This window comes from Sminthopsis crassicaudata, chromosome 2, assembly GCF_048593235.1.
Source record: "Sminthopsis crassicaudata isolate SCR6 chromosome 2, ASM4859323v1, whole genome shotgun sequence".
NCBI lineage: Eukaryota > Metazoa > Chordata > Mammalia > Dasyuromorphia > Dasyuridae > Sminthopsis > Sminthopsis crassicaudata.
The window spans coordinates 291,283,787-291,292,566 of NC_133618.1; positions in this window are offsets into that span (position 1 = coordinate 291,283,787).

Here is an 8,780-nt window from a genome sequence, read left to right on the forward strand (position 1 = left end):
TGGAATCAGAAAGATCTCAATTCAGATGTGGCATTTGGCACTTATTAACTGTCATTTAATCTTTGTTTACCTCAGTTTCCTCATTTGTAAAATGGGGATAATAATAGAATTTATACCTCAAGGCTGTTGTAAGGATAAGATGAGATGATATTTGTAAAGCACTTAGAACAGTGCATGGTATGTACCCAATATTACATGAATGCTAGCTATTATTATTAGAGAGAGACAAATTCATTTATTGGTGGAACTATGAATCAGTCTAACTATTCTTGAAAGTATTTTTGAGTTCTGTTAAGAAAATAACAATAATTTCTGTACCCTTTGATGCAGATATTCTACCTCTAGGAAGTCAATGACAAAAAGGAGCACTTCGTATAAACCAAAATAGTTATAAGCAGACTCTCCTTCTACTGTCTAGAATCTTCGAATCTAGAATTTTAGTCTATTGTCTCTTTTATCCAACTCCTCAGTAGAAGCCCCAAACCAGCCCTCAGTGCTGAATTGTTCTCCTGAAATTGTTTCCGAGAGTGCATTTTTCCAGCTAAGCAACTAAGTAAATAGCTATGAAGCTCCTTCCTAATTTCAGGGCAACCTGACCAATGTCTAAGGGGGATAGGTAGTTATCTTTGGAAGTTCGCCCCTTAAATAACCTAAGTTGAGGGAAAGTGGGAGGAGGAAAGAATTAATTAGGTGTAATAATTCTTCATATTGCAAACCAATAGTCCTCCCTACCTGACAAGGGAAAGATGTTCTGAGAAGCTGGGAAACTAGATAAACAATGACTGAATGGGCCATTTGCTGATTATGTAAATTGTCCCTACCAAAGGGAAAGGTTCCAGACAATATTTTCTTGGGGTTAAAAAAAAAATCTGTGCTATGCATCAAGTTGGAATCTAAAGTCATGAAACAATTAAAAAGGAGAGATTTTAAGTCTCCACCATCAAAATAGAAATGGGGCCCATGATCTTAAAAAGATATTTGCTAATAAGAATTTAAAACATGGAGAAATGAAATATCATAACCCAAGATGCTGAATGGTTCCTTAAAGACAGAGAAGTAGTATGCCAAATAGAAAGAGAAACTAGGTTCAAATTTTAGCTCTGCTACTAATAAAGCTCTATTACCCTGGGAAGCCACTTCTTTCAGCCTCAGTTTCCTTTTCTATAAAATTGGGTGACTGATACTCATAATTACTAACTCACAAGGCTGTGTGTAAATCTCTAGTTATTATTGTGATTTGAAAAGACACTTTGGAAGCCAAAATCAGTGGGACCCAATGGAATCATTTCTAATGAAATCTTGCAGGGGAGGAAAAGAGAAGCAAATATGAGGTGGCTACCATTTTCTTTTGGAAATCCCATTTCTTAAAGGTAAGAAAATCTTTTATGATGAGGTGGCCTGTTGCTCAGGCCCAATAGCCTTTAAAAGATGGGGTTCAATGAAAGGATGCTACCTTGAATAGGTCACAACCTGAGTTTCATTTTCTTCAGGTAAAAATCGGGATAAAAATACATCTTTCTTTATAGAGAAAAATCAAGTTCACATCAACTCACAGAGCTGATGGGAGAATCAAATGAAATAATAGAGAGAAAGACTTTTATAACTACAAATAAGTATAGAAATATAATATTATTAATTAATTAATTTAAAGGGAAGAATTCCTTCTGGAATATCTGTGATATAGTATTTCTATTATGCTTTTTATTTTCAGATAGTTGATGTCCAAAAACATTGTGATATATCCATCTTCATGTAGGTAGTGGCAGGGATAAAATTTTAATCTCGGTCTTCTGCTTCCAAATCCAGAATTTACTCTTCCCACTGCCCATTTCCACTTATTAGGGATTCCTGCTGCTCAGGTAGAACTCTCACAGTTCTAACATCCTGTGATTCTAGGACTATGATTTAACATAACTTTATTAAGCACCTAAAATTTATGTTTAGAAGAATTGCATGTGTTTAATCTACATCAGATTGCTTGCTGTCTTGAGGAGGAGGGAAAAGGAAGAGGAAGGAAAGGAAAAAAATTTGGAACACAAGGTTTTGCAAAGATGAATCTTGAAAATTATCTTTGCATGTATCTGGAAAAATAAAATACTATTAAGCATAGATGGCACAGTGGATAGAGCTCTTCTTGAGTCATTGAAGACCAGTAACAATACAAAAGTAAGGAGGACTGGTAATGATCCAGGATGCAGTGGTTGTTGACCTTGATGTCTTTAATATTTGAACAAGTTCTAAGTGCTCCACAGCATGTGCTTCAGACACTTCATGGCCATTGAAATAAATTCTCAACCACCCTTTACACTAAGGTAAATCTTCATATGCTTTGAGGAAGGGATTCCCCTACTTCATTAACAGGTTCAAAGCCTCTCAGCTACCTTCAATTTGATGTAGCCTGTGTACCAAGATGGTTTTATCTGTATGTGACTGAAGCCATAAGTAAGAGGTGACAAATGGACACCAAAGGTGGTTGAGTAACTGTGAACATGGCTCAATAAATCCTCTCAGCAGAGGTGCTAATCCTCTCTGAACACCCCATGTACCCCTTTTTATACAGCCATTATTATACAAAGCATTGTGCTAGGTACCAGAGGAAATATAAATTTTAAATAAGATCCTGCATCTACTTTCATGAAGGAGAATAGAACAGAAGCATCATAAGTGCCTGATAAGAATAATATATAAGTATATGATAAGAAAAATGACATGAAGGAGAGAAGAGATATTTTATGGAGAGAATTTGGGAAATCCTTCACTTAGCTTTAAAATCAGTGCTAACAAAGTTTTGTTTTTTCTGTGTGTTTTTTTCCCCAAGGGTGAGTGTTGAAAACTATCTTTGCATATATTTTGAAAATAAAAAGCTATTATTAAAAAAATCAGTGTTAAGCCTGGAGAAAAGAGGATATTGGGAATATGATGGCAGTTCTCAAGCATTTGAAGGGCTGTCATCTGGAGGAGGCAGCTTAGTGGATAGAGTACCAAGCCTGGAATTAGAAAGACCTGAGTTCAAATACAGCCTCAGAAACTTAGCTTGCTATGTGACACTGGACAAGTCACTTCAACTTGTTTGCCACAGTTCCCTCATTTGTAAAATGAGATAGAAAAGGAAATGGCAAACCATTCCAGAATCTTTGTCAAGGAAATTCTAAATGGGGTCACAAAGAGTCAGCCATGACTAAACCAATTGAACAACAACATATGAAAGACTTGTTCTATTTGGCTCAAGAAGATAGATGTCAAATTCAAGGCTCATGAGTCAAAGATGGACTACAACACTCAAGACTGTTACTAGAATCAGATTAAAATTAAAATAGAGAGATATTTAATAAAATAAAATATAATACAGCAGAGATAGTGTTAATGTATAGGTTTCATTATCCAACCAGGAGGAATCCTTATGTGCTATTTAATGGTCCCATTTCTGTTTCAGTTTGACCCTCCATCTCAAAAGAACAAAACTTGGAAAATTGGAAGGAAGTTGCAAAGAAACGAATTTTTCAATTTGGTGAAATTTTTTATTTTTTAAAATTGTATTTATTATTAAGTAAAATTATTTAGAAATAAATTGGTATTTATAAAATAAATTGTTTAATAAAATAACTACTATTTATACTATGAAATAAATTATTATTTACTTATAAAAACTTCTTAATATTTAGAGCTTTCCAATAATAAGAAGTGCCAGAGTCAGGAAGAGCTGTTCTATCTTGTCTTGCCTCTCTCCAATTCTACTTCTGCCCCTAGATAAATCCCTTAACCTCTCAGTGCCCTCAGACAGCTCTCTATGACTATAAACTATAGAAGATCTATATCTTTGGAGAGAATTTCCATACAAAGAGTTCTTCACATAGTAGGTCTGAACAAATAGAAATAAAATAAAATTAGAGGCAGTGGGTATAGTGAATAGAGTCCTGGATTTTGAAACCGTAAGACCTGACTTCAAATTCTAATTTAGATACTTATTAATATTGCCTTTACATGTTGTAGATATTAAATATTACTTAATAAATAATCAAATGAGATATTTATAAATTATTTTAGCACAATGCCTGGCATACAGTAGGTGCTTTATAAATGCTTGTTCCTTTCCCCTTCCTTTGTGAGTAAAATCACATTACTCCTCCACCTCAGTTTCCTGTTCTATAAAATGGGGATAATAATGGTATCTATTTCACAAGGTTGTTGTGAAAACTGTTATCATGACTTTTTCTATCTAACATTTCTTTTCAGGCTAAACATTCCCCATTTTATTCTTGTGCAAATGAGATAATACATTTAATGTGTTTTCAAGCATTATGAAAATGTTAACATTATTTATTATTAAATACAGCATCAAGAATAAATGGAGTAAGAAAAATATAGAAACATTTGGACTCAAGTGAAAGATGTTATCCACCTTCAGAGAAACAGAGGACAAACATAATATGGTCTTACATATGTGTATATGTGAGTATGATCATAGATAGCTATATATGTATGTGTAAATATCAATATGCGTGTTTGTGTATATATACACACATTGTACATATATACATGTGTACACATATATATGACCATGCTTAATTGTAGCCTTCATGATGAAGGAGGAAAAGGGAAAAAATAAAGTAAAAAGTGCACAGCAGGGAACAAAAGAAAACCTACAAGAAAGCAAAGATGAATAGCTTTGAACACTATATGTAATATTTATTATATAGGCTTTCCTGAAATTGAAATGTATTGCTTTATATATTGAATCCTCTCATATTCTTCTATGGAATTTTTTTCTTTTCCTATTTCATGCTTAACTTTAAAATAAATGAGAATAAAGGAGGGGATAGCTCTGGTTATTGTCTGCCATGGCATTCTGTAGTTTTATGGTCAATGTTGAAAGTCACATTTTAGGAAATATGTTGACAAGTTAGAGGAAATTCAGAGGACAATGACTAGGATGGAGGAGAGTACTACCTTGCTACATGAAGATTTGTTGAAGGAAATTTGTTGCCCAGAAAAGAGAAAATTTATGAGAGACATGGGAGATCATACTACAGAGGATTCAATTTGTTCTTCTTGGCCATAGAAGACAAAAGACAAATCAAAGGGGAAAGATAGACATATTTTGAGTCAATATAAGCAAAATTTCCATGACAGTAAGGATTGAGTGATCAACAGTTAAATGAGCTACTTGTGGAGATAATGAATTCTCTCATTAGAAGTATTCAAAAAGAGGTTTAAACCCTAGTGTGAATTGCCATCCAAAGACCAACAGCCTCTGAGATCTTGTCCAGCTCAAAGACTCTACAAGGTTAAGAATAATAATTGAGAAGGCAGTAACTGACACTATTCTATGTGTACATCTATAGTAGTGAATTCCAGGTTACATCTATGAATATGGAGGGAATTTCCATATCTGAGTTGTTTTATTCTGAATTCTCAACAGGAAACAGAGAGAAAGATTTCATGTTTTCAGCTCCCTATCTTAAAATGAAACATTTGTTATAGAATGGTGTCTGCACAAAGGCTGATAGCCTTAACTGTATCACAGGAAAACCAAAGCTGCTACCTTCTTCTGTACAATGCTAGATAGATCCAAAGGACTCTCACCATCTTCAATAGGCCTGCTTTTCTTTTTTAAAATGTACTAAATTTTCAATTAATAAGTATGTGTTTTTCTGTCTGGAAGTCCCCTGGAATTTTGGCTGATAATTATATTGATCATAGTTCTAAAGTCTTTCAAAGTTGTCTGTTTCTATAATTTTTTTGTGTGTAAGTTGTTCTGCTGTTCCTTTAACTTTCAGTTTATACTTCCCAGTAGAAGCAGTAGGATAGAAAAGTCATCCAGCTCTGAAAAGGATTCTTTCTTTCTCTGTATATATAGCAGAGATAGCAACCATATAGAAGGGGTCCCAAGGATCATTACTGCACCCTCATCCACAGCCATCATTAGCCATAGAGAACATATAAATGGTTCAGAATTGGGCTGAATCCTAATTCTGTTTCTTTTCACATTCTATGAACATTAGGTCCTAGTATATGATCTGAAAAATATAATTTCATAGAACCAAAAACTATTAGAACTTTAAAGGAGATTAGGAAACGGAAAAGGATCCACATGTGCAAAAATATTTGTAACAGCTCTTTTTGTAGTGGGGAGGAAATGGAAAATGTGTAGATGCCCATTTATTGAGGAATGGCTGAATAAGTTATGATATATGGGAATAATGGAATATTATTTTGCATAAAAATGATGGCTAGGTTGATTTTAGAAAGGCTTGAAAAGATTTACATAAATTGATGCTGAGTGAAGCAAGCAGAACCAGGAAAACATTGTACACAGAGAGGGAAAGAGAGGGAGAGAATTTGGAATTGTTGTGCAATGATAAACTATGATAGACTTGGTTGTTCAGTGATCCAAGGAAATCCCAATAAGCTTTCAATGGAAAACACCATTCAGATTCAGAGAACTATGGAGACTGAATGTAGATCAACATACACTATTTTCATCTTTTTTTCCTATTTTTTTTCTTTTGTTTTGATTTTTTCTCCCAATATGATATATATGGATATATATTGAAACATGTAAAAAATGAAAAATGTACATGTATAACCAAAAAATATTTCTATATGGAACTGGGGAAAATAAAAGTAATTATTAAAATATATAAAAAATAAAAAATAAAGGATATTGTAATATACAATGTTAGAACACAGGACATCGTGTTCTAAAATAGAGAATATTAGAACATAATCAATTGATACTCATTTATTAATCATTTACACTTGTGCCAAGTACCATCCTAGGCACTTGGACTCAAAGATCTAGGTTCAAATCTACCTTAACTGTATGACTATGGGAAAGTCTGTTAACCTCTCTGAATATGTTTCCTCATCTGTCAAATGAGAAGGTCATACTCAATGAATTCTAGCATTCTTTCCAGTTCTGTATCTATGATCCTAGAATCAGTCAGGACAAAAATGAAATAGGGTCCTCCCCTAAAAGTGCTTACAGGAGGGTGAGAGCTGAGGGTGGGGGGAAGGGAACAGAAACAATAAGCACACATAGGAGGGGTTTTTTTTGCTTTTTTTTATTTTTAAAGCTTTTTATTTTCAAAACATATACATAGTGTTCAACATTCACCTTGCAAAACCTTCTGTTCCAAAGTTGTTTTTTTTTTCTCTCTCTCTTCCTCCTATCCCCTCCCCTAGACAACAAGTAATTTAATATAAAAATAGAAGTGTTAAGGAAGTAATATAAGATGTAAACAAAGTAAACACAGAGTAATTTCAGGAGGGATGAGCGGTTGGGGGTGGAGGGTATCAGGAAATTAAGCTGACCTTTGAAGGAAGCTAGGGATTCCAAGAGACAGAGGTAAGAAGAGAGGATATTCCAAACATGGATGGAGATTAGAAATGAAATACTCATTGTAGAGCAGCAAACATCAAGCTGAAGCTACATTGTGGCTTTTCCTACTACAAATGCTTCAGGACATGCAGAATAAAACACAAAATTGTGATTTGGGGGCAGGGGGAGATAGATTGCTTCCCAGGGAAAAAAGAAATCTGGAGATTAGAGTCTTAGAGATCATCCAGTCCAGCTCTTATTCTGCAGAGAAAGAAATGAGACATGAAATAATCCAGCATCATGTAACAAAAATAGCAGTGGATTTGGAGCTCTGTTATATACTGTGTGACTTTGGAAAAGTCTAGCTAGGTTTTAGCTTTCTCAAACCACAACCTCCTCTAATTTCCTACTTCTGCTAATAGAACCTCTATCCCTATTTTCAACAATACAATGATCCAAGACAATTTCAAAGGACTGATGACGAAAAATGCCATCCACCTCCAGAGAAAATATTGATGGACTCTGAATGCAGATCTAAGCATAATATTTTTCATTTTTATGGTATTTTTATCAGTATTTTCTTTCATAACATGACTACATTAAAATGTTTTGCATGATTGCATATGTATATTAAGTTATTTACCACATCAGGGAGAGGGAAAGAATGGGAGAGAATTTGGAATTCAGAATTTTTAAAAAATGAATGTTAAAGGAGAGAGAGACAGCCAGGGAAAATCCCTGGAGCTATACAGTACTATGTCATAGCCTATCTACAAGCACTGAGAATCTCTCTCTTGCCCTTTGGGTCAGTTGTGTGCATGTTTGTGGGTAATAATAACTTATATATAATACTTTAAGTATTTCATTCATTAGCTCAATTGATTTTTAAAACAGCACTTTGAAGTTGCCCTTGCATTTTTATTAGCATTTTACAGATGAGGCTATGATAGTTCTAAAAGTTAAATATCTTATCTGAGTTTCCTTTAATCTCAGCTAAAATTCCATTACCAAGATGAAGTCTTTCCTGATCCCCCTTACTGCTGGTGATTTCCTCTGCAATATATTTATCTTATTTGTACATAGTTATTTGTGTGTTGTCTCCTTCATTAGAGTGTGAGCAACTTGAGAGAAGAAACTATTTTTGCTTTTCTTCGAATGCCCAGTGCTTAGCACAGGACTTGACACAGAAGATACTTAAGATTTGTGGACTGACTGATTGTCCATGGTCATGCATCTGGTAATGAACAAAGTTGATACTTGACCTTGAATCTTCTGATTACAGAGCCAATACACTTTACATCATATTGCCTCTATTGAAAATTATCTAAGTTTTCACTACCATCAATTAGAGTTATATGAGTAGCATACAAAGATGGTGTTATATTTGAATGTTTCTCCTGGTGTTGATTTGAATATTCAGAGAACTAATAAAGTAAGAAAGAATCAAGTTCATGAAAAC